Source organism: Carassius carassius, unplaced genomic scaffold (assembly GCF_963082965.1).
Source record: "Carassius carassius unplaced genomic scaffold, fCarCar2.1 SCAFFOLD_68, whole genome shotgun sequence".
Taxonomy (NCBI): domain Eukaryota; kingdom Metazoa; phylum Chordata; class Actinopteri; order Cypriniformes; family Cyprinidae; genus Carassius; species Carassius carassius.
In genome coordinates, this window is record NW_026775139.1 from 221,715 (window position 1) to 246,056 (window position 24,342).

General features: G+C 43.4%; 17 non-coding genes across 17 annotated transcripts; 8 read left to right on the forward strand and 9 right to left on the reverse strand.

Annotated features, from left to right (window-relative positions):
* Positions 1–74: 74 nt before the first annotated feature.
* trnas-gcu (transfer RNA serine (anticodon GCU)) lies at positions 75–156 on the reverse strand. Its single transcript has one exon. It is a non-coding gene; the product is annotated as a tRNA-Ser (tRNA).
* Positions 157–886: 730 nt separating this feature from the next.
* LOC132137171 (U4 spliceosomal RNA) lies at positions 887–1,027 on the forward strand. The gene has a single exon (XR_009431808.1). It is a non-coding gene; the product is annotated as a U4 spliceosomal RNA (small nuclear RNA).
* A 174-nt stretch (positions 1,028–1,201) lies between these two features.
* Positions 1,202–1,283, reverse strand: trnas-gcu (transfer RNA serine (anticodon GCU)). The gene has a single exon. It is a non-coding gene; the product is annotated as a tRNA-Ser (tRNA).
* Positions 1,284–2,032: 749 nt separating this feature from the next.
* On the forward strand, positions 2,033–2,173 carry LOC132137065 (U4 spliceosomal RNA). The gene has a single exon (XR_009431704.1). It is a non-coding gene; the product is annotated as a U4 spliceosomal RNA (small nuclear RNA).
* A 174-nt stretch (positions 2,174–2,347) lies between these two features.
* trnas-gcu (transfer RNA serine (anticodon GCU)) lies at positions 2,348–2,429 on the reverse strand. The gene has a single exon. It is a non-coding gene; the product is annotated as a tRNA-Ser (tRNA).
* A 6,824-nt stretch (positions 2,430–9,253) lies between these two features.
* On the forward strand, positions 9,254–9,394 carry LOC132137227 (U4 spliceosomal RNA). Its single transcript, XR_009431862.1, has one exon. It is a non-coding gene; the product is annotated as a U4 spliceosomal RNA (small nuclear RNA).
* Positions 9,395–9,568: 174 nt separating this feature from the next.
* Positions 9,569–9,650, reverse strand: trnas-gcu (transfer RNA serine (anticodon GCU)). The gene has a single exon. It is a non-coding gene; the product is annotated as a tRNA-Ser (tRNA).
* Positions 9,651–18,784: 9,134 nt separating this feature from the next.
* LOC132137228 (U4 spliceosomal RNA) lies at positions 18,785–18,925 on the forward strand. The gene has a single exon (XR_009431863.1). It is a non-coding gene; the product is annotated as a U4 spliceosomal RNA (small nuclear RNA).
* A 174-nt stretch (positions 18,926–19,099) lies between these two features.
* On the reverse strand, positions 19,100–19,181 carry trnas-gcu (transfer RNA serine (anticodon GCU)). Its single transcript has one exon. It is a non-coding gene; the product is annotated as a tRNA-Ser (tRNA).
* Positions 19,182–19,931: 750 nt separating this feature from the next.
* LOC132137029 (U4 spliceosomal RNA) lies at positions 19,932–20,072 on the forward strand. The gene has a single exon (XR_009431668.1). It is a non-coding gene; the product is annotated as a U4 spliceosomal RNA (small nuclear RNA).
* A 174-nt stretch (positions 20,073–20,246) lies between these two features.
* Positions 20,247–20,328, reverse strand: trnan-guu (transfer RNA asparagine (anticodon GUU)). The gene has a single exon. It is a non-coding gene; the product is annotated as a tRNA-Asn (tRNA).
* A 750-nt stretch (positions 20,329–21,078) lies between these two features.
* On the forward strand, positions 21,079–21,219 carry LOC132137098 (U4 spliceosomal RNA). The gene has a single exon (XR_009431736.1). It is a non-coding gene; the product is annotated as a U4 spliceosomal RNA (small nuclear RNA).
* A 174-nt stretch (positions 21,220–21,393) lies between these two features.
* On the reverse strand, positions 21,394–21,475 carry trnas-gcu (transfer RNA serine (anticodon GCU)). Its single transcript has one exon. It is a non-coding gene; the product is annotated as a tRNA-Ser (tRNA).
* A 744-nt stretch (positions 21,476–22,219) lies between these two features.
* On the forward strand, positions 22,220–22,360 carry LOC132137190 (U4 spliceosomal RNA). The gene has a single exon (XR_009431827.1). It is a non-coding gene; the product is annotated as a U4 spliceosomal RNA (small nuclear RNA).
* A 174-nt stretch (positions 22,361–22,534) lies between these two features.
* trnas-gcu (transfer RNA serine (anticodon GCU)) lies at positions 22,535–22,616 on the reverse strand. Its single transcript has one exon. It is a non-coding gene; the product is annotated as a tRNA-Ser (tRNA).
* Positions 22,617–23,366: 750 nt separating this feature from the next.
* LOC132137030 (U4 spliceosomal RNA) lies at positions 23,367–23,507 on the forward strand. Its single transcript, XR_009431669.1, has one exon. It is a non-coding gene; the product is annotated as a U4 spliceosomal RNA (small nuclear RNA).
* Positions 23,508–23,681: 174 nt separating this feature from the next.
* On the reverse strand, positions 23,682–23,763 carry trnas-gcu (transfer RNA serine (anticodon GCU)). Its single transcript has one exon. It is a non-coding gene; the product is annotated as a tRNA-Ser (tRNA).
* Positions 23,764–24,342: the final 579 nt, after the last annotated feature.

Genomic DNA, 24,342 nt, shown 5'->3' on the forward strand with positions numbered 1-24,342 from the left:
CTGCATGAGGTGAAAGTGTCACATAAGGAAAGTGCACAAAATGTGCAGAGCAGATGAACAATCACAGCAAGGACCGACGAGGATGGGATTCGAACCCACGCGTGCAGAGCACAATGGATTAGCAGTCCATCGCCTTAACCACTCGGCCACCTCGTCACTCATGTGAGTGCCTGACTGACCTCTGGGCTGCGGTGGTTTTCCTGAAGAACATTTAAGCACTGTGACGTTGAAGCTCACCCTTGAAACCAAAGTATAGTTCATTTTTGTACATGTACGCTGAGATATGCGTACAGTTGAACACGTGAATTTCAAAGCATATTCCATTTGTTTGTGCATTCGAATGCAGGAGGTTAAACACGTGCGTTTCGAAAGTTTAACCTTTGTCCAGCACCAGCTGCATTATTCATCGTTTATGACTGATGTTCTTTGTACTCTTAAAAGCTGAGCTTGCTCCTATCTCATGACCCCCCTCAGACAAGCGCTTGTCATTGTGGCCCTCTGTCGTTCTGAGAGAACACCTGAGTCTAGCAAAAGGTAGCACATTTGACACAGGACCTCCCTCAGATCTTGTTTGCAGTGTCTTTGCACTCGTCACTGTATCCTACCCAACCCCCCAGGGGCCTCGTCAAACAGAATCTATCCTGACCCAGACCGCGAGCTTTACGACTCCACCCCTTTGTTGCCAAGATACCCATAACTCTCTTCCCCCAGGGGTTCGGGAAAACAACACACACTCCTCTTTAAGTAAAGAGAGAGCAGCGAATAAGGCTTCTCGTACATACTGCCTACTGGTTTTCGTAGACACACCACGCAGTTTGGAGCTATTTACCACCCTGTCGTTCCACGTCCACATGGCTCCAGGTGAAAGGTCGCGACCCTTGCCACCATTCTTTCGCAGAGGCAATATTGTAGCCTATGAGGCTCACCCGAGGCGCGATCATTGCTGGTTGAAAACTTTACCCAATACCCCGCCAGGATGACTTGAAATAGAGTCATCCTTGGCAATTTTTGCCAGCTTCTTTTGAAGCTTATCGTGTTGTTGAAGAATAGGTCTCGTGTCCTTAATGCATTGCGTGCTACCATTATTTAACAAACCTGATTCGGATCATCGACCGTTTTGAATCGCACTGCATGAGGTGAACGTGTCACATAAGGAAAGTGCACAAAATGTGCAGAGCAGATGAACAATCACAGCAAGGACCGACGAGGATGGGATTCGAACCCACGCGTGCAGAGCACAATGAATTAGCAGTACATCGCCTTAACCACTCGGCCACCTCGTCACTCATGTGAGTGCCTGACTGACCTCTGGGCTGCGGTGGTTTTCCTGAAGAACCTTTTAGCACTGTGACGTTGAAGCTCACCCTTGAAACCAAAGTATAGTTAATTTTTGTACATGTACGCTGAGATATGCGTACAGTTGAACACGTAGAATTTCAAAGCATATTCCATTTGTTTGCGCATTCGAATGCAGGAGGTTAAACACGTGCGCTCTCGAAAGTTTAACCTTTGTCCAGCACCAGCTGCATTATTCATCGTTTATGACTGATGTTCTTTGTACTCTTAAAAGCTGAGCTTGCTCCTATCTCATGACCCCCCTCAGACAAGCGCTTGTCATTGTGGCCCTCTGTCGTTCTGGTCTCCGTTGCCGTTTTGAGAGAACACCTGAGTCTAGCAAAAGGTAGCACATTTGACACAGGACCTCCCTCAGAACTTGTTTGCAGTGTCTTTGCACTCGTCACTGTATCCTACCCAACCCCCCAGGGGCCTCGTCAAACAGAATTTATCCTGGCCAGACCGCGAGCTTTACGACTCCACCCCTTTGTTGCCAAGATACCCATAACTCTCTTCCCCCAGGGGTTCGGGAAAGCAACACACACTCCTCTTTAAGTAAAGAGAGAGCAGCGAATAAGGCTTCTCGTACATACTGCCTACTGGTTTTCGTAGACACACCACGCAGTTTGGAGCTATTTACCACCCTGTCGTTCCACGTCCACATGGCTCCAGGTGAAAGGTCGCGACCCTTGCCACCATTCTTTCGCAGAGGCAATATTGTAGCCTATGAGGCTCATCCGAGGCGCGATCATTGCTGGTTGAAAACTTTACCCAATACCCCGCCAGGATGACTTGAAATAGAGTCAGCCTTGGCAATTTTTGCCGCCTTCTTTTGAAGCTTATCGTGTTGTTGAAGAATAGGTCTCGTGTCCTTAATGCATTGCGTGCTTCCATTATTTAACACACCTGATTCGGATCATCGACCGTTTTGAATCGCACTGCATGAGGTGAAAATGTCACATAAGGAAAGTGCACCAAATGTGCAAAGCAGATGAACAATCACAGCAAGGATCGAGGAGGATGGGATTCGAACCCACGCGTGCAGAGCACAAAGGATTAGCAGTCCATTGCTTTAACCACTCGGCCACCTCGTCACTCGTGTGAGGGCCCGACTGACCTCTGGGCTGTGGTGGTTTTCCTGAAGAACCTTTTAGCACTGTGATGTTGAAGCTCACCCTTGGCACCAAAGTATAGTTCATTTTTGTACATGTACGCTGAGATATGCGTACAGTTGAACACGTAGAATTTCAAAGCATATTCCATTTGTTTGCGCATTCGAATGCAGGAGGTTAAACACGTGCGCTCTCGAAAGTTTAAAGGCAAAAGCGAAAGGCTTTGTCCAGCACCTGTTGCATTTTTCATCGTTTATGACTGATGTTCTTTGTACTCTTAAAAGCTGAGCTTGCTCCTATCTCATGACCCCCCTCAGACAAGCGCTTGTCATTGTGGCCCTCTGTCGTTCTGGTCTCCGTTGCCGTTTTGAGAGAACACCTGAGTCTAGCAAAAGGTAGCACATTTGACACAGGACCTCCCTCAGAACTTGTTTGCAGTGTCTTTGCACTCGTCACTGTATCCTACCCAACTCCCCAGGGGCCTCGTCAAACAGAATCTATCCTGACCCAGACCACGAGCTTTACGACTCCACCCCTTTGTTGCCAAGATACCCATAACTCTCTTCCCCCAGGGGTTCGGGAAAGCAACACACACTCCTCTTTAAGTAAAGAGAGAGCAGCGAATAAGGCTTCTCGTACATACTGCCTACTGGTTTTCGTAGACACACCACGCAGTTTGGAGCTATTTACCACCCTGTCGTTCCACGTCCACATGGCTCCAGCTGAAAGGTCGCGACCCTTGCCACCATTCACCATTCACATGTGATAAATGCAGGGAAATAGTTAGGCTGACAGAGAAGATTTCAGAATTAGAGACACGCATCCAAACTGTAATTGAGGACAGTAAAAATGTTAGGGCTCTAGATACGGCTTTGGATGCGTCTAGCTCAGGGATTCCTATACATTGTTCTTTTCCGGAAACAGAGCCCCAGCAGCAGGGCAACTGGGTGACGGTGAGGCAGCGTAGTCGTGGGTCAAAACACCGCTCTTCTGTTCCGATCAAAAAATTAAACAGGTTCTCCCCACTCAGTGATGCACCCACTGAGAAACCTGATGAAAGTGCTCTAGTTATTGGTGATTCTATTGTACGGAACGTGAATATAGAGACACCAGCCACCATAGTCAAATGTTTACCGGGAGCCAGAGCGCCTGACATCTTGGCAAATTTAAAAGTGCTGGCTAATGCTAAACGTAAATACAGTAAGATTGTTATTCATGCCGGCGCTAATGATGTTCGACTTCGCCAGTCGGAGATCACTAAAAAGCACCTCAGTATTTGAATGAGCTCCTTTTACATTATAATCCTCTACGTCCACTACGTTCTCAAAACTCAGGTAATTTGATAATACCTAGAATATCAAAATCAACTGCAGGCGGCAGATCCTTTTCCTATTTGGCGCCTAAACTCTGGAATAACCTACCTAACATTGTTCGGGAGGCAGACACACTCTTGCAGTTTAAATCTAGATTAAAGACCCATCTCTTTAACCTGGCATACACATAACATACTAATATGCTTTTATTATCCAAATCCGTTAAAGGATTTTTAGGCTGCATTAATTAGGTAAATCGGAACCGGCAACACTTCCCATAACAACCTATGTACTTGCTACATCATTAGAAGAATGGCATCTACGCTAATATTTGTCTGTTTCTCTCTTGTTCCGAGGTCACCGTGGCCACCAGATCCAGTCTGTATCCAGATCAGAGGGTCACTGCAGTCACCCGGATCCAGTACGTATCCAGACCAGATGCTGGATCAGCACCTAGAAAGGACCTCTACATCCCTGAAAGACAGCGGAGACCAGGACAACTAGAGCCCCAGATACAGATCCCCTGTAAAGACCTTGTCTCAGAGGAGCACCAGGACAAGACCACAGTAAAACAGATGATTCTTCTGCACAATCTGACTTTGCTGCAGTCTGGAATTGAACTACTGGTTTCGTCTGGTCAGAGGAGAACTGGCCCCCCAACTGAGCCTGGTTTCTCCCAAGGTTTTTTTCTCCATTCTGTCACCGATGGAGTTTCGGTTCCTTGCCGCTGTCGCCTCTGGCTTGCTTAGTTGGGGACACTTCATCTACAGCGATATCGTTGACTTGATTGCAAATAAATGCACAGACACTATTTAACTGAACAGAGATGACATAACTGAATCCAATGATGAACTGCCTTTAATTCAAACTTCAATTCAATTCAATTCAAGTTTATTTGTATAGCGCTTTTTACAATACAAATCGTTACAAAGCAACTTTACAGAAAATTATGTTTCTACAATATTTAGTAGTAGCTAGTAGTTTGTGCACGTTTGACAGGATTTTATAAAAATAAAAATAATAATAATAATAATACAAGACGTAGTCAGCTAGATGATGAACTATCAATATTATTAATTAATAGTAATTATAGGATGCAGTCACACATGTAGCAATAATTGTTAGTTCTGTTTGTTGATTCAAGGTTAGCATCATCTGGGGTCCTCTGAGGGTCAGCATCATCTCTTCTCAGCTGTTCTGGATCCAGACTGGAGCTTGTGTAAATCCTAGTTACCACGGGATGTAAATCCCGTGGCAAAACATAGAAACAAAATAGAGACATCATTAACATAGCTGCTGATCCAACAAAGTAAAATTAGTTTAACCCAAGCTAAAAATAAAAATGCAGATGCAACTACACTCACAATTTAAGAGATACATTATTCGAATGCTTGGCGAAAGAGATGCGTTTTTAATCTAGATTTAAACAGAGAGAGTGTGTCTGAACCCCGAACATTATCAGGAAGGCTATTCCAGAGTTTGGGAGCCAAATGTGAAAAAGCTCTACCTCCTTTAGTGGACTTTGCTATCCTAGGAACTACCAAAAGTCCAGCGTTTTGTGACCTTAGGGTGCGTGATGGGTTGTAGCGTGGTAGAAGGCTAGTTAGGTACGCAGGAGCTAAACCATTTAGGGCCTTATAGGTAAGTAATGATAATTTGTAACTGATACGGAACTTAATAGGTAGCCAGTGCAGAGACTGTAAAATTGGGGTAATATGATCATATTTTCTTGACCTGGTAAGGACTCTAGCTGCTGCATTTTGGACTACCTGTAGCTTGTTTATTGACGAAGCAGGACAACCACCTAGAAGTCCATTACAATAGTCCAGTCTAGAGGTCATGAAAGCATGAACTAGCTTTTCTGCATCAGAAACAGATAACATGTTTCGTAGCTTGGCAATGTTTCTAAGATGGAAGAATGCGGTTTTTGTAACATTGGAAATATGATTTTCAAAAGACAAATTGCTGTCCAATATAACACCCAGATTTCTGACTGTAGAGGAAGTAACAGTACATCCGTCTAGTTGCAGATTGTAATCTACAAGATTCTGTGTGGTGTTTTTTGGTCCAATAATTAATATCTCTGTCTTATCCGAATTTAATTGGAGAAAATTATTTGTCATCCAATCTTTTACATTTTTAACACACTCTGTTAGCTTAGATAATTGGGAAGTTTCATCTGGTCTCGTTGAAATATATAGTTGAGTATCATCAGCATAACAGTGGAAGCTAATTCCGTATTTTCTAATAATATTACCAAGGGGCAACATGTATATTGAAAATAGAAGGGGACCTAGGACGGATCCTTGTGGCACTCCATATTTTACTGATGATAAATGAGATGACACCCCATTTAAGTAAACAAAATGGTAGCGATCGGACAGGTAGGATCTAAACCATCTTAGAGCCTGCCCTTGAATACCTGTATAGTTTTGTAATCGATCTATGAGTATGTCATGATCTATGGTGTCGAACGCAGCACTAAGATCAAGTAAGACTAGAAATGAGATGCAGCCTTGATCTGACGCAAGAAGCAGGTCATTTGTAATTTTAACAAGTGCAGTTTCTGTGCTATGGTGGGGCCTAAAACCTGACTGAAATTCTTCATACAGATCATTTTTATGCAGGAAGGTGCTCAATTGAGCAGACACAACTTTTTCTAAAATTTTAGACATAAATGGAAGATTTGAAATAGGCCTATAATTTGCCAGTACACTAGGATCTAGTTTTGGTTTCTTAATAAGAGGCTTGATAACCGCCAGCTTGAATGGTTTTGGGACGTGACCTAAAGATAACGACGAGTTAATGATATTGAGAAGCGGTTCTTCGGCTACAGGTAACAGCTCTTTTAGTAATTTAGTGGGTACAGGATCTAATAAACATGTTGTTGGTTTAGATACAGTGATAAGTTTATTTAGCTCTTCCTGTCCTATATTTGTAAAGCACTGCAGTTTATCTTTGGGTGCGATGGATGAAACTGAAGTGTTAGATGCTGTAGAATCTACATTCGCTATTGTATTTCTAATGTTATCTATTTTATCAGTGAAGAAATTCATAAAGTCATTACTATTTAACGTTGGTGGAATATTTGAATCAGGTGGCGTCTGGTAATTTGTTAATTTAGCCACTGTGCTAAATAAAAACCTTGGATTGTTTTGGTTATTTTCAATGAGGTTGTGGATATGCTCTGCCCTAGCAGTTTTTAGAGCCTGTCTATACCTGGACATACTGTTTTTCCATGCAATTTTAAAAACTTCCTAGTTAGTTTTTCTCCATTTGCGTTCAAGACTACGAGTTACTTTCTTGAGAGAGTGAGTATTACTGTTATACCATGGCACAGTACGTTTTTCTCTTACCTTTTTCAATTTGATGGGGGCAACAGCTTTTAATGTATTAGAGAAAATAGTGCCCATGTTGTCAGTAATTTCGTCTAATTCATGTGTATTTTTGGGTACACATAGCAGTTGAGATAGATCAGGCAGGTTATTTGCGAATCTGTCTTTGGTGGCTGGAACAATAGTTCTGCCCAGACGGTAACACTGAGACATATAGTTAATATCAGTTATACGCAGCATGCACGATACAAGGAAATGGTCTGTAATATCATCACATTGGGGTACAATATCTATAGCAGTAAGATCGATTCCATGCGATATAATTAGATCTAGTGTATGATTAAAACGATGAGTGGGCCCGGTGACATTTTGCTTGACTCCAAAGGAGTTTATTAGGTCAGTAAACGCAAGTCCTAATGTATCATTTGCATTATCAACGTGAATATTAAAATCTCCCATGATTAGCGCCTTATCAACTGTAACTAGAAGGTCTGAGAGGAAATCTGCAAATTCTTTTAGGAATTCTGTATACGGCCGTGGTGGTCTATACACAGTAGCCAGAGCAAGAGATACATTAGATTTCTTTTGCATGTCTGACAGTGTAACATTTAGCAGAAGTATTTCAAAAGAGTTAAACCTGTATCCTGTTTTCTGGGTAACATTGAGAATATCACTATATATTGTTGCAACACCTCCTCCACGACCAGTCTGACGGGGCTCATGCTTATAACAGTAGTTTGGTGGAGTAGACTCATTTAGACCAAAATAATCATTTGGTTTTAGCCAGGTTTCAGTCAAGCAGAGTACATCAAAACTATTTTCTGTGATCATTTCATTTACAATAACTGCTTTGGGTGTGAGTGATCTAATATTTATGAGCCCAAACTTTAAAAATTGTTTTTGTTCATTTACTTTACATTTTTCTGGTTTAATTACGATATGATTTTTTTTAGATCCTACATTATATTTTGACCTCACTATTCGGGGAACAGACACAGTCTTAATAGTTTTTACAGCACAAGTACTTTTATCATTTAAGTGGGTGGAACAAAACTCGCCGATAAGTGGGCAGTGGTCCTGACACGACGATCGTCGCCGCGGGCGTCGTGCTGCGAACCGTCTCGATCAGGCTGCTGAAGTCCCTCTTCAGCGTCTCCGTCTGCCGCAGCGTGGTGTCGTTAACCCCGGCGTTAAGCACGACCGCTCTGGGGCTCTCGTCGACCTTCAGGATCGCGGGTATCTGCGCAGAAACATCGAGAACACGAGCACCAGGCAAACAATGAGTGTGCACTTTACCTTCGGCTAATGTAGCACTTACGTGTCGGACGATGGAGTCTCCGATGATCACAGCGTCGCGTCCTGTCTCGCGGAGGGGAGCGAAGCAGTTCCGGATGGAGATGTCGAAGGCAGGAGGGGGAGAAGTCGTCGCCCGGGACCCGGCTCGCGTCCTCCGCTGTGGATGCACCCAGGGTCCGTGGTGTCCCGGCGTCGCAGTGAAGGACATCTGGGAAGATCGCGTCCTGGGTGCACCGGGCCTGTGCAGAGAAACACACAGAGTAGACGTGGTGGGACTGTTAGCAGATCGCTGTATACTTACCCCGGACTTGTGAGCGTCAGCCCGGGATGATTCCAGCGCGGTTCTCCGCTCTCTCAGCTGGGCCTGCCTCACCTCCAGGTCGCGAATCTGCTTTCCCACGGCCTCGAGCTCAAGTTGCACAGAGTGGAGACATTCATCCGCCATTAAAGCAAGTAACAGTGAGTACAGCAGTGGTAATGTGTGTGAATAGAGTATTAGCAATGTTGGCGCAGTTAGCTGCAACCACGCCGCTGATGCTACCGGGCTAAAAGCTAATAGCGGACCCGGGAGATCAAAATAAAACTAGTGATAGCGAGGCGCTCTGATTGTTTTTGTTGTAGAATACAATAGAGGATATATTCACACGTTATATAAACGGAAACGATGATGTATAAAATTGATTTTTGAGTTAAAAATAGTCAATGAAAAGAATATAGTGACGGAGCTCAAACGCAGTACAGCCGCCAACAACAAACAGGAAGTCACATTTTTTGCATTATTGACACTGTTTTCCTAATGAATGTTGTTCAGTTGCTTTGACGCAATGTATTTTGTTTAAAGCGCTATATAAATAAAGGTGACATTCTTTCGCAGAGGCAATATTGTAGCCTATGAGGCTCATCCGAGGCGCGATCATTGCTGGTTGAAAACTTTACCCAATACCCCGCCAGGATGACTTGAAATAGAGTCAGCCTTGGCAATTTTTGCCAGCTTCTTTTGAAGCTTATCGTGTTGTTGAAGAATAGGTCTCGTGTCCTTAATGCATTGCGTGCTTCCATTATTTAACACACCTGATTCGGATCATCGACCGTTTTGAATCGCACTGCATGAGGTGAACGTGTCACATAAGGAAAGTGCACAAAATGTGCAAAGCAGATGAACAATCACAGCAAGGACCGACGAGGATGGGATTCGAACCCACGCGTGCAGAGCACAATGGATTAGCAGTCCATCGCCTTAACCACTCAGCCCCCTCGTCACTCGTGTGGGGGCCCGACTGACCTCTGGGCTGTGTTGGTTTTCCTGAAGAACCTTTTAGCACTGTGATGTTGAAGCTCACCCTTGGCACCAAAGTATAGTTCATTTTTGTACATGTACGAACGTGAACGTGTCACATAAGGAAAGTGCACAAAATGTGCAGAGCAGATGAACAATCACAGCAAGGACCGACGAAGATGGGATTCGAACCCACGCGTGCAGAGCATTAAAGAGGTGTGTGCTTGCAAGCACGATGTCAGACACTGTAATATGCTCTGGTCCCCTCCCTGCTTACCGTGGTGATGGATTCATAGCAGATTGTCATCACTCAATGGCTGGATGTCTAAGTGGTGCCCACAGAATAACATAGGTTTCATAGACAATTGGACGAGCTTTTGGGGCAGACCTGACCTGTTTAAAAGAGATGGTCTTCATCCCTCCTGGGGTGGCGCCACTCTTCTCTCTAGAAATATGGCAAATAGTCTTAGTGTTTATACTTGACTAACTGGGGCCCAGGTCAGGAAGCAGACAGTCTGGCTAAACCGACCGTCTGCTAGCTGCCTCCCGTCACAGAGGTCAGTTAATTCTCAGCACATAGAGACTTTTTCACCTAGATATCACACTATAGAGACTGTGTCTGTTCCCCGAACTAGAAAATACAAAAAACGTCCAAACCAAGTTAAGATTAACAATTTAATTGAGGTTCAACAAATAAAAAACAGAAGCAATATGGATAAACAAATGATAAAGCTTGGCTTATTGAATATCAGATCCCTTTCTCCAAAAACACTTTTTGTAAATAATATGATCACTGATCATAATATAGATGTACTCTGTTTGACAGAAACCTGGCTAAAACCTGATGATTACATTATTTTAAATGAGTCCACCCCCCAAGATTACTGTTATAAACATGAGACACGTCTAAAAGGCAAAGGTGGAGGTGTTGCTTCAATTTATAACAACGTTTTCAGGATTTCTCAGAGGGCAGGCTACAAGTATAACTCGTTTGAAGTAATGGTACTTCATATAACATTATCCAAAGAAACAAATGTTAATGATAAATCCCCTGTTATGTTTGTACTGGCTACTGTATACAGGCCACCAGGGCACCATACAGACTTTATTAAAGAGTTTGGTGATTTTACATCCGAGTTAGTTCTGGCTGCAGATAAAGTCTTAATAGTTGGTGATTTTAATATCCATGTTGATAATGAAAACGATGCATTGGGATCAGCATTTATAGACATTCTGAACTCTATTGGTGTTAGACAACACGTTTCAGGACCTACTCATTGTCGAAATCATACTCTAGATTTAATACTGTCACATGGAATTGATGTTGATGGTGTTGAAATTATTCAGCCAAGTGATGATATCTCAGATCATTATTTAGTTCTTTGCAAAATTCATATAGCCAAAATTGTAAATTCTACTTCTTGTTACAAGTATGGAAGAACCATCACTTCTAACACAAAAGACTGCTTTTTAAGTTATCTTCCTGATGTATCCAAATTCCTTAGCATATCCAAAACCTCAGAACAACTTGATGATGTAACAGAAACTATGGACTCTCTCTTTTCTAGCACTTTAAATAAATTTGCTCCTTTACGCTTAAGGAAGGTTAAGGAAAACAGTTTGACACCATGGTATAATGAGCATACTCGCACCCTAAAGAGAGCAGCCCGAAAAATGGAGCGCAGCTGGAGGAAAACAAAACTAGAGGTATTTCGTATTGCTTGGCGGGAAAGTAACATATCCTACAGAAAAGCATTAAAAACTGCTAGATCCGATTACTTTTCTTCTCTTTTAGAAGAAAACAAACATAACCCCAGGTATTTATTCAATACAGTGGCTAAATTAACGAAAAATAAAGCCTCAACAAGTGTTGACATTTCCCAACACCACAGCAGTAATGACTTTATGAACTACTTTACTTCTAAAATAGATACTATTAGAGATAAAATTGCAACCATTCAGCCGTCAGCTACAGTATCACATCAGACAGTGCACTATAGACCCCCTTAGGAACAGTTCCACTCATTCTCTACCATAGGAGAGGAAGAATTGTATAAACTTGTTAAATCATCTAAACCAACAACATGTATGTTAGACCCTATACCATCTAAGCTCCTGAAAGAGGTGCTTCCAGAAGTCATAGATCCTCTTCTGACTATTATTAATTCCTCATTGTCATTAGGACATGTCCCCAAAACCTTCAAACTGGCTGTTATTAAGCCTCTCATCAAAAAAACACAACTTGACCCTAAAGAACTAGTTAATTATAGACCAATCTCGAATCTCCCTTTTCTGTCCAAGATACTAGAAAAGGTGGTATCCACACAATTATATTCCTTCTTAGAGAAAAATGGTATATGTGAGGATTTCCAGTCAGGATTTAGACCGTATCATAGTACTGAGACTGCTCTCCTTAGAGTTACAAATGATCTGCTCTTATCATCTGATCGTGGGTGTATCTCTCTATTAGTTTTATTGGATCTTAGTGCTGCGTTTGACACAATTGACCACAACATTCTTTTGCATAGACTTGAATACTTTGTTGGCATCAGTGGAAGTGCATTAGCATGGTTTAAATCGTACTTATATGACCGCCATCAGTTCGTAGCAGTGAATGAAGATGTATCCTATCGATCACAAGTGCAGTATGGAGTACCTCAAGGCTCAGTACTAGGGCCGCTACTCTTCACGCTTTATATGTTACCCTTGGGAGATATCATCAGGAAACATGGTGTTAGCTTTCACTGTTATGCTGATGATACTCAGCTCTATATTTCTTCGCAGCCCGGTGAAACACACCAATTTGAAAAACTAATGGATTGCATAGTCGATATAAAAAACTGGATGACGAGTAATTTCTTACTGCTAAATTCTGAAAAAACAGAGGTGTTAATTATAGGACCTAAAAACTCTGCTTGTAATAACCTAGAACACTGTCTAAGACTTGATGGTTGCTCTGTCAATTCTTCATCATCAGTTAGGAACCTAGGTGTGCTACTTGATCGCAATCTTTCCTTAGAAAGCCACATTTCTAGCATTTGTAAAACTGCATTTTTCCATCTCAAAAATATATCTAAATTACGGCCTATGCTCTCAATGTCAAATGCAGAAATGTTAATCCATGCATTTATGACCTCAAGGTTAGATTATTGTAATGCTTTATTGGGTGGTTGTTCTGCACGCTTAGTAAACAAACTACAGCTAGTCCAAAATGCAGCAGCAAGAGTTCTTACTAGAACCAGGAAGTATGACCATATTAGCCCGGTCCTGTCAACACTGCACTGGCTCCCTATCAAGCATCGCATAGATTTTAAAATATTGCTTCTTACTTATAAAGCCCTGAATGGTTTAGCACCTCAGTATTTGAATGAGCTCCTTTTACATTATAATCCTCTACGTCCACTACGTTCTCAAAACTCAGGCAATTTGATAATACCTAGAATATCAAAATCAACTGCAGGCGGCAGATCCTTTTCCTATTTGGCGCCTAAACTCTGGAATAACCTACCTAACATTGTTCAGGAGGCAGACACACTCTTGCAGTTTAAATCTAGATTAAAGACCCATCTCTTTAACCTGGCATACACATAACATACTAATATGCTTTTATTATCCAAATCCGTTAAAGGATTTTTAGGCTGCATTAATTAGGTAAACCGGAACCGGAAACACTTCCCATAACAACCTATGTACTTGCTACATCATTAGAAGAATGGCATCTACGCTAATATTTGTCTGTTTCTCTCTTGTTCCGAGGTCACCGTGGCCACCAGATCCAGTCTGTATCCAGATCAGAGGGTCACTGCAGTCACCCGGATCCAGTACGTATCCAGACCAGATGCTGGATCAGCACCTAGAAAGGACCTCTACATCCCTGAAAGACAGCGGAGACCAGGACAACTAGAGCCCCAGATACAGATCCCCTGTAAAGACCTTGTCTCAGAGGAGCACCAGGACAAGACCACAGGAAACAGATGATTCTTCTGCACAATCTGACTTTGCTGCAGTCTGGAATTGAACTACTGGTTTCGTCTGGTCAGAGGAGAACTGGCCCCCCAACTGAGCCTGGTTTCTCCCAAGGTTTTTTTCTCCATTCTGTCACCGATGGAGTTTCGGTTCCTTGCCGCTGTCGCCTCTGGCTTGCTTAGTTGGGGACACTTCATCTACAGCGATATCGTTGACTTGATTGCAAATAAATGCACAGACACTATTTAACTGAACAGAGATGACATAACTGAATCCAATGATGAACTGCCTTTAATTCAAACTTCAATTCAATTCAATTCAAGTTTATTTGTATAGCGCTTTTTACAATACAAATCGTTACAAAGCAACTTTACAGAAAATTATGTTTCTACAATATTTAGTAGTAGCTAGTAGTTTGTGCACGTTTGACAGGATTTTAGAAAAATAAAAATAATAATAATAATAATACAAGACGTAGTCAGCTAGATGATGAACTATCAATATTATTAATTAATAGTAATTATAGGATGCAGTCACACATGTAGCAATAATTGTTAGTTCTGTTTGTTGATTCAAGGTTAGCATCATCTGGGGTCCTCTGAGGGTCATCTCTTCTCAGGTGTTCTGGATCCAGACTGGAGCTTGTGTAAATCCTAGTTACCACGGGATGTAAATCCCGTGGCAAAACATAGAAACAAAATAGAGACATCATTAGCATAGCTGCTGATCCAACAAAGTAAAATTAGTTTAACCCAAGCTAAAGAATAAAAATGCAGATGCAACTACACTCACAATTTAAGAGATACATTATTCGAATGCTTGGCGAAAGAGATGCGTTTTTAATCTAGATTTAAACAGAGAGAGTGTGTCTGAACCCCGAACATTATCAGGAAGGCTATTCCAGAGTTTGGGAGCCAAATGTGAAAAAGCTCTACCTCCTTTAGTGGACTTTGCTATCCTAGGAACTACCAAAAGTCCAGCGTTTTGTGACCTTAGGGTGCGTGATGGGTTGTAGCGTGGTAGAAGGCTAGTTAGGTACGCAGGAGCTAAACCATTTAGGGCCTTATAGGTAAGTAATGATAATTTGTAACTGATACGGAACTTAATAGGTAGCCAGTGCAGAGACTGTAAAATTGGGGTAATATGATCATATTTTCTTGACCTGGTAAGGACTCTAGCTGCTGCATTTTGGACTACCTGTAGCTTGTTTATTGACGAAGCAGGACAACCACCTAGAAGTCCATTACAATAGTCCAGTCTAGAGGTCATGAAAGCATGAACTAGCTTTTCTGCATCAGAAACAGATAACATGTTTCGTAGCTTGGCAATGTTTCTAAGATGGAAGAATGCGGTTTTTGTAACATTGGAAATATGATTTTCAAAAGACAAATTGCTGTCCAATATAACACCCAGATTTCTGACTGTAGAGGAAGTAACAGTACATCCGTCTAGTTGCAGATTGTAATCTACAAGATTCTGTGTGGTGTTTTTTGGTCCAATAATTAATATCTCTGTCTTATCCGAATTTAATTGGAGAAAATTATTTGTCATCCAATCTTTTACATTTTTAACACACTCTGTTAGCTTAGATAATTGGGAAGTTTCATCTGGTCTCGTTGAAATATATAGTTGAGTATCATCAGCATAACAGTGGAAGCTAATTCCGTATTTTCTAATAATATTACCAAGGGGCAACATGTATATTGAAAATAGAAGGGGACCTAGGACGGATCCTTGTGGCACTCCATATTTTACTGATGATAAATGAGATGACACCCCATTTAAGTAAACAAAATGGTAGCGATCGGACAGGTAGGATCTAAACCATCTTAGAGCCTGCCCTTGAATACCTGTATAGTTTTGTAATCGATCTATGAGTATGTCATGATCTATGGTGTCGAACGCAGCACTAAGATCAAGTAAGACTAGAAATGAGATGCAGCCTTGATCTGACGCAAGAAGCAGGTCATTTGTAATTTTAACAAGTGCAGTTTCTGTGCTATGGTGGGGCCTAAAACCTGACTGAAATTCTTCATACAGATCATTTTTATGCAGGAAGGTGCTCAATTGAGCAGACACAACTTTTTCTAAAATTTTAGACATAAATGGAAGATTTGAAATAGGCCTATAATTTGCCAGTACACTAGGATCTAGTTTTGGTTTCTTAATAAGAGGCTTGCTAACCGCCAGCTTGAATGGTTTTGGGACGTGACCTAAAGATAACGACGAGTTAATGATATTGAGAAGCGGTTCTTCGGCTACAGGTAACAGCTCTTTTAGTAATTTAGTGGGTACAGGATCTAATAAACATGTTGTTGGTTTAGATACAGTGATAAGTTTATTTAGCTCTTCCTGTCCTATATTTGTAAAGCACTGCAGTTTATCTTTGGGTGCGATGGATGAAACTGAAGTGTTAGATGCTGTAGAATCTACATTCGCTATTGTATTTCTAATGTTATCTATTTTATCAGTGAAGAAATTCATAAAGTCATTACTATTTAACGTTGGTGGAATATTTGAATCAGGTGGCGTCTGGTAATTTGTTAATTTAGCCACTGTGCTAAATAAAAACCTTGGATTGTTTTGGTTATTTTCAATGAGTTTGTGGATATGCTCTGCCCTAGCAGTTTTTAGAGCCTGTCTATACCTGGACATACTGTTTTTCCATGCAATTTTAAAAACTTCCAAGTTAGTTTTTCTCCATTTGCGTTCAAGACTACGAGTTACTTTCTTGAGAGAGTGAGTATTACTGTTATACCATGGCACAGTACGTTTTTCTCTTACCTTTTTCAATTTGATGGGGGCAACAGCTTTTAATGTATTAGAGAAAATAGTGCCCATGTTGTCAGTAATTTCATCTAATTCATGTGTATTTTTGGGTACACATAGCAGTTGAGATAGATCAGGCAGGTTATTTGCGAATCTGTCTTTGGTGGCTGGAACAATAGTTCTGCCCAGACGGTAACGCTGAGACATATAGTTAATATCAGTTATACGCAGCATGCACGATACAAGGAAATGGTCTGTAATATCATCACATTGGGGTACAATATCTATAGCAGTAAGATCGATTCCATGCGATATAATTAGATCTAGTGTATGATTAAAATGATGAGTGGGCCCGGTGACATTTTGCTTGACTCCAAAGGAGTTTATTAGGTCAGTAAACGCAAGTCCTAATGTATCATTTGCATTATCAACGTGAATATTAAAATCTCCCATGATTAGCGCCTTATCAACTGTAACTAGAAGGTCTGAGAGGAAATCTGCAAATTCTTTTAGGAATTCTGTATACGGCCGTGGTGGTCTATACACAGTAGCCAGAGCAAGAGATACATTAGATTTCTTTTGCATGTCTGACAGTGTAACATTTAGCAGAAGTATTTCAAAAGAGTTAAACCTGTATCCTGTTTTCTGGGTAACATTGAGAATATCACTATATATTGTTGCAACACCTCCTCCACGACCAGTCTGACGGGGCTCATGCTTATAACAGTAGTTTGGTGGAGTAGACTCATTTAGACCAAAATAATCATTTGGTTTTAGCCAGGTTTCAGTCAAGCAGAGTACATCAAAACTATTTTCTGTGATCATTTCATTTACAATAACTGCTTTGGGTGTGAGTGATCTAATATTTATGAACTTTAAAAATTGTTTTTGTTCATTTACTTTACATTTTTCTGGTTTAATTACGATAAGATTTTTTTTAGATCCTACATTATATTTTGACCTCACTATTCGGGGAACAGACACAGTCTTAATAGTTTTTACAGCACAAGTACTTTTATCATTTAAGTGGGTGGAACAAAACTCATCATAATAGTTATTAGAGAATTGTCTTACTAGTCACATGGAGCGAAGTGTCCTGGAGATGTTGTCAGAGAGCAGCTCCGCTCCGATTCTGCTGGGGTGTAATCCATCAGCGCGAAACAGCCTAGGACGCTCCCAGAAAAGATTCCAGTTATTAACAAATAGCAGTTTCTGTTCTTTACACCATGACAACAGCCATTCATTTAAAGCAAAAAGTCTACTGAACCTTTCGTGTCCTCGTCGATACGTGGGCAGTGGTCCTGACACGACGATCGTCGCCGCGGGCGTCGTGCTGTGAACCGTCTCGATCAGGCTGCTGAAGTCCCTCTTCAGCATCTCCGTCTGCCGCAGCGTGGTGTCGTTAACCCCGGCGTTAAGCACGACCGCTCTGGGGCTCTCGTCGACCTTCAGGATCGCGGGTATCTGCGCAGAGACATCGAGAACACGAGCACCAGGCAAACAATGAGTGTGCACTTTACCTTCGGCTAACGTAGCACTTACGTGTCGGACGATGGAGTCTCCGATGATCACAGCGTCGCGTCCTGTCTCGCGGAGGGGAGCGAAGCGGTTCTGGATGGAGATGTCGAAGGCAGGAGGGGGAGAAGTCGTCGCCCGGGACCCGGCTCGCGTCCTCCGCTGTGGATGCACCCAGGGTCCGTGGTGTCCCGGCGTCGCAGTGAAGGACATCTGGGAAGATCGCGTCCTGGGTGCACCGGGCCTGTGCAGAGAAACACACGGAGTAGACGTGGTGGGACTGTTAGCAGATCGCTGTATACTTACCCTGGACTTGTGAGCGTCAGCCCGGGATGATTCCAGCGCGGTTCTCCGCTCTCTCAGCTGGGCCTGCCTCACCTCCAGGTTGCGAATCTGCTTTCCCACGGCCTCGAGCTCGAGCTGCACAGAGTGGAGACATTCATCCGCCATTAAAGCAAGTAACAGTGAGTACAGCAGTGGTAATGTGTGTGAATAGAGTATTAGCAATGTTAGCGCAGTTAGCTGCAACCACGCCGCTGATGCTAACGGGCTAAAAGCTAATAGCGGACCCGGGAGATCAAAATAAAACTAGTGATAGCGAGGCGCTCTGATTGTTTTTGTTGTAGCATACAATAGAGGATATATTCACACGTTATATAAACGGAAACGATGATGTATAAAATTGATTTTTGAGTTAAAAATAGTCAATGAAAAGAATATAGTGACGGAGCTCAAACGCAGTACAGCCGCCAACAACAAACAGGAAGTCACATTTTTTGCATTATTGACACTGTTTTCCTAATGAATGTTGTTCAGTTGCTTTGACGCAATGTATTTTGTTTAAAGCGCTATATAAATAAAGGTGACATTCTTTCGCAGAGGCAATATTGTAGCCTATGAGGCTCATCCGAGGCGCGATCATTGCTGGTTGAAAACTTTACCCAATACCCCGCCAGGATGACTTGAAATAGAGTCAGCCTTGGCAATTTTTGCCAGCTTCTTTTGAAGTTTATCGTGTTGTTGAAGAATAGGTCTCGTGTCCTTAATGCATTGCGTGCTTCCATTATTTAACACACCTGATTCAGATCATCGACCGTTTTGAATCGCACTGCATGAGGTGAACGTGTCACATAAGGAAAGTGCACAAAATGTGCAGAGCAGATGAACAATCACAGCAAGGACCGACGAGGATGGGATTTGAACCCACGCGTGCAGAGCACAATGGATTAGCAGTCCATCGCCTTAACCACTCGGCCACCTCATCACTCGTGTGAGGGCCCGACTGACCTCTGGCCTGCGGTGGTTTTCCTGAAGAACCTTTTAGCACTGTGATGTTGAAGCTCACCCTTGGCACCAAAGTATAGTTCATTTTTGTACATGTACGCTGAGATATGCGTACAGTTGAACACGTAGAATTTCAAAGCATATTCCATTTGTTTGCGCATTCGAATGCAGGAGGTTAAACACGTGCGCTCTCGAAAGTTTAAACTTTGTCCAGCACCTGTTGCATTTTTCATCGTTTATGACTGATGTTCTTTGTACTCTTAAAAGCTGAGCTTGCTCCTATCTCATGACCCCCCTCAGACAAGCGCTTGTCATTGTGGCCCTCTGTCGTTCTGGTCTCCGTTGCCGTTTTGAGAGAACACCTGAGTCTAGCAAAAGGTAGCACATTTGACACAGGACCTCCCTCAGAACTTGTTTGCAGTGTCTTTGCACTCGTCACTGTATCCTACCCAACCCCCCAGGGGCCTCGTCAAACAGAATCTATTCTGACCCAGACCACGAGCTTTACGACTCCACCCCTTTGTTGCCAAGATACCCATAACTCTCTTCCCCCAGGGGTTCGGGAAAGCAACACACACTCCTCTTTAAGTAAAGAGAGAGCAGCGAATAAGGCTTCTCGTACATACTGCCTACTGGTTTTCGTAGACACACCACGCAGTTTGGAGCTATTTACCAGCCTGTCGTTCCACGTCCACATGGCTCCAGGTGAAAGGTCGCGACCCTTGCCACCATTCTTTCGCAGAGGCAATATTGTAGCCTATGAGGCTCATCCGAGGCGCGATCATTGCTGGTTGAAAACTTTACCCAATACCCCGCCAGGATGACTTGAAATAGAGTCAGCCTTGGCAATTTTTGCCTTCTTCTTTTGAAGCTTATCGTGTTGTTGAAGAATAGGTCTCGTGTCCTTAATGCATTGCGTGCTTCTATTATTTAACACACCTGATTCGGATCATCGACCGTTATGAATCGCACTGCATGAGGTGAACGTGTCACATAAGGAAAGTGCACCAAATGTGCAGAGCATATAAACAATCACAGGAAGGAACGACGAGGATGGGATTCGAACCCACGCGTGCAGAGCACAATGGATTAACAGTCCATCGCCTTAACCACTCGGCCACCTCGTCACTCGTGTGAGGGCCCGACTGACCTCTGGGCTGCGGTGGCTTTCCTGAAGAGTCTTTTAGCACTGTGATGTTGAAGCTCACCCTTGGCACCAAAGTATAGTTCATTTTTGTACATGTACGCTGAGATATGCGTACAGTTGAACACGTAGAATTTCAAAGCATATTCCATTTGTTTGCGCATTCGAATGCAGGAGGTTAAACACGTGCGCTCTCGAAAGTTTAAACTTTGTCCAGCACCTGTTGCATTTTTCATCGTTTATGACTGATGTTCTTTGTACTCTTAAAAGCTGAGCTTGCTCCTATCTCATGACCCCCCTCAGACAAGCGCTTGTCATTGTGGCCCTCTGTCGTTCTGGTCTCCGTTGCCGTTTTGAGAGAACACCTGAGTCTAGCAAAAGGTAGCACATTTGACACAGGACCTCCCTCAGAACTTGTTTGCAGTGTCTTTGCACTCGTCACTGTATCCTACCCAACCCCCCAGGGGCCTCGTCAAACAGAATCTATCCTGACCCAGACCACGAGCTTTACGACTCCACCCCTTTGTTGCCAAGATACCCATAACTCTCTTCCCCCAGGGGTTCGGGAAAGCAACACACACTCCTCTTTAAGTAAAGAGAGAGCAGCGAATAAGGCTTCTCGTACATACTGCCTACTGGGTTTCGTAGACACACCACGCAGTTTGGAGCTATTTACCACCCTGTCGTTCCACGTCCACATGGCTCCAGATGAAAGGTCGCGACCCTTGCCACCATTCTTTCGCAGAGGCAATATTGTAGCCTATGAGGCTCATCCGAGGCGCGATCATTGCTGGTTGAAAACTTTACCCAATACCCCACCAGGATGACTTGAAATAGAGTCAGCCTTGGCAATTTTTGCCAGCTTCTTTTGAAGCTTATCGTGTTGTTGAAGAATAGGTCTCGTGTCCTTAATGCATTGCGTGCTTCCATTATTTAACACACCTGATTCGGATCATCGACCGTTTTGAATCGCACTGCATGAGGTGAAAGTGTCACATAAGGAAAGTGCACCAAATGTGCAAAGCAGATGAACAATCACAGCAAGGACCGACGAGGATGGGATTCGAACCCACGCGTGCAGAGCACAATGGATTAGCAGTCCATCGCCTTAACCAGTCGGCCACCTCGTCACTCATGTGAGTGCCCGACTGACCTCTGGGCTGCGGTGGTTTTCCTGAAGAACCTTTTAGCACTGTGACGTTGAAGCTCACCCTTGAAACCAAAGTATAGTTCATTTTTGTACATGTACGCTGAGATATGCGTACAGTTGAACACGTAGAATCTGAAAGCATATTCCATTTGTTTGCGCATTCGAATGCAGGAGGTTAAACACGTGCGCTCTCGAAAGTTTGAACTTTGCCCAGCACCTGCTGCATTTTTTATCGTTTATGACTGATGTTCTTTGTACTCTTAAAAGCTGAGCTTGCTCCTATCTCATGACCCCCCTCAGACAAGTGCTTGTCATTGTGGCCCTCCGTCTTTCTGGTCTCCGTTGCCGTTTTGAATGAACACCTGAGTCTAGCAAAAGGTAGCACATTTGACACAGGACCTCCCTCAGAACTTGTTTGCAGTGTCTTTGCACTCGTCACTGTATCCTACCCAACCCCCCAGGGGCCTCGTCAAACAGAATCTATCCTGACCCAGACCACGAGCTTTACGACTCCACCCCTTTGTTGCCAAGATACCCATAACTCTCTTCCCCCAGTGGTTCGAAAAAAGACACACACTCTCCTTTTAAAGTAAAGAGAGAGCAGCGAATAAGGCTTCTCGTACATACTGCCTATCGTAGACACACCACGCAGTTTGGAGCTATTTACCACCCTGTCGTTCCACGTCCACATGGCTCCAGGTGAAAGGTCGCGACCCTTGCCACCATTCTTTCGTGGAGGCAATATTGTAGCCTATGAGGCTCATCCGAAGCGCGATCATTGCTGGTTGAAAACTTTACCCAATACCCCGCCAGGATGACTTGAAATAGAGTCAGCCTTGGCAATTTTTGCCAGCTTCTTTTGAAGCTTATCGTGTTGTTGAAGAATAGGTCTCGTGTCATTAATGCATTGCGTGCTTCCATTATTTAACACACCTGATTCGGATCATCGACCGTTTTGAATCGCACTGCATGAGGTGAAAGTGTCACATAAGGAAAGTGCACCAAATGTGCAAAGCAGATGAACAATCACAGCAAGGACCGACGAGGATGGGATTCGAACCCACGCGTGCAGAGCACAATGGATTAGCAGTCCATCGCCTTAACCACTCGGCCACCTCGTCACTCGTGTGAGGGCCCGACTGACCTCTGGGCTGCGGTGGCTTTCCTGAAGAGTCTTTTAGCACTGTGATGTTGAAGCTCACCCTTGGCACCAAAGTATAGTTCATTTTTGTACATGTACGCTGAGATATGCGTACAGTTGAACACGTAGAATTTCAAAGCATATTCCATTTGTTTGCGCATTCGAATGCAGGAGGTTAAACACGTGCGCTCTCGAAAGTTTAAACTTTGTCCAGCACCTGTTGCATTTTTCATCGTTTATGACTGATGTTCTTTGTACTCTTAAAAGCTGAGCTTGCTCCTATCTCATGACCCCCCTCAGACAAGCGCTTGTCATTGTGGCCCTCTGTCGTTCTGGTCTCCGTTGCCGTTTTGAGAGAACACCTGAGTCTAGCAAAAGGTAGCACATTTGACACAGGACCTCCCTCAGAACTTGTTTGCAGTGTCTTTGCACTCGTCACTGTATCCTACCCAACCCCCCAGGGGCCTCGTCAAACAGAATCTATCCTGACCCAGACCACGAGCTTTACGACTCCACCCCTTTGTTGCCAAGATACCCATAACTCTCTTCCCCCAGGGGTTCGGGAAAGCAACACACACTCCTCTTTAAGTAAAGAGAGAGCAGCGAATAAGGCTTCTCGTACATACTGCCTACTGGTTTTCGTAGACACACCACGCAGTTTGGAGCTATTTACCACCCTGTCGTTCCACGTCCACATGGCTCCAGCTGAAAGGTCGCGACCCTTGCAACCATTCTTTCGCAGAGGCAATATTGTAGCCTATGAGGCTCATCCGAGGCGCGATCATTGCTGGTTGAAAACTTTACCCAATACCCCGCCAGGATGACTTGAAATAGAGTCAGCCTTGGCAATTTTTGCCTTCTTCTTTTGAAGCTTATCGTGTTGTTGAAGAATAGGTCTCGTGTCCTTAATGCATTGCGTGCTTCCATTATTTAACACACCTGATTCGGATCATCGACCGTTTTGAATCGCACTGCATGAGGTGAAAGTGTCACATAAGCAAAGTGCACCAAATGTGCAAAGCAGATGAACAATCACAGCAAGGACCGACGAGGATGGGATTCGAACCCACGCGTGCAGAGCACAATGGATTAGCAGTCCATCGCCTTAACCACTCGGCCACCTCGTCACTCGTGTGGGGGCCCGACTGACCTCTGGGCTGTGGTGGTTTTCCTGAAGAACCTTTTAGCACTGTGATGTTGAAGCTCACCCTTGGCACCAAAGTATAGATCATTTTTGTACATGTACGCTGAGATATGCGTACAGTTGAACACGTAGAATTTCAAAGCATATTCCATTTGTTTGCGCATTCGAATGCAGGAGGTTAAACACGTGCGCTCTCGAAAGTTTAAACTTTGTCCAGCACCTGTTGCATTTTTCATCGTTTATGACTGATGTTCTTTGTACTCTTAAAAGCAGAGCTTGCTCCTATCTCATGACCCCCCTCAGACAAGCGCTTGTCATTGTGGCCCTCTGTCGTTCTGGTCTCCGTTGCCGTTTTGAGAGAACACCTAAATCTAGCAAAAGGTAGCACATTTGACACAGGACCTCCCTCAGAACTTGTTTGCAGTGTCTTTGCACTCGTCACTGTATCCTACCCAACCCCCCAGGGGCCTCGTCAAACAGAATCTATCCTGACCCAGACCACGAGCTTTACGACTCCACCCCTTTGTTGCCAAGATACCCATAACTCTCTTCCCCCAGGGGT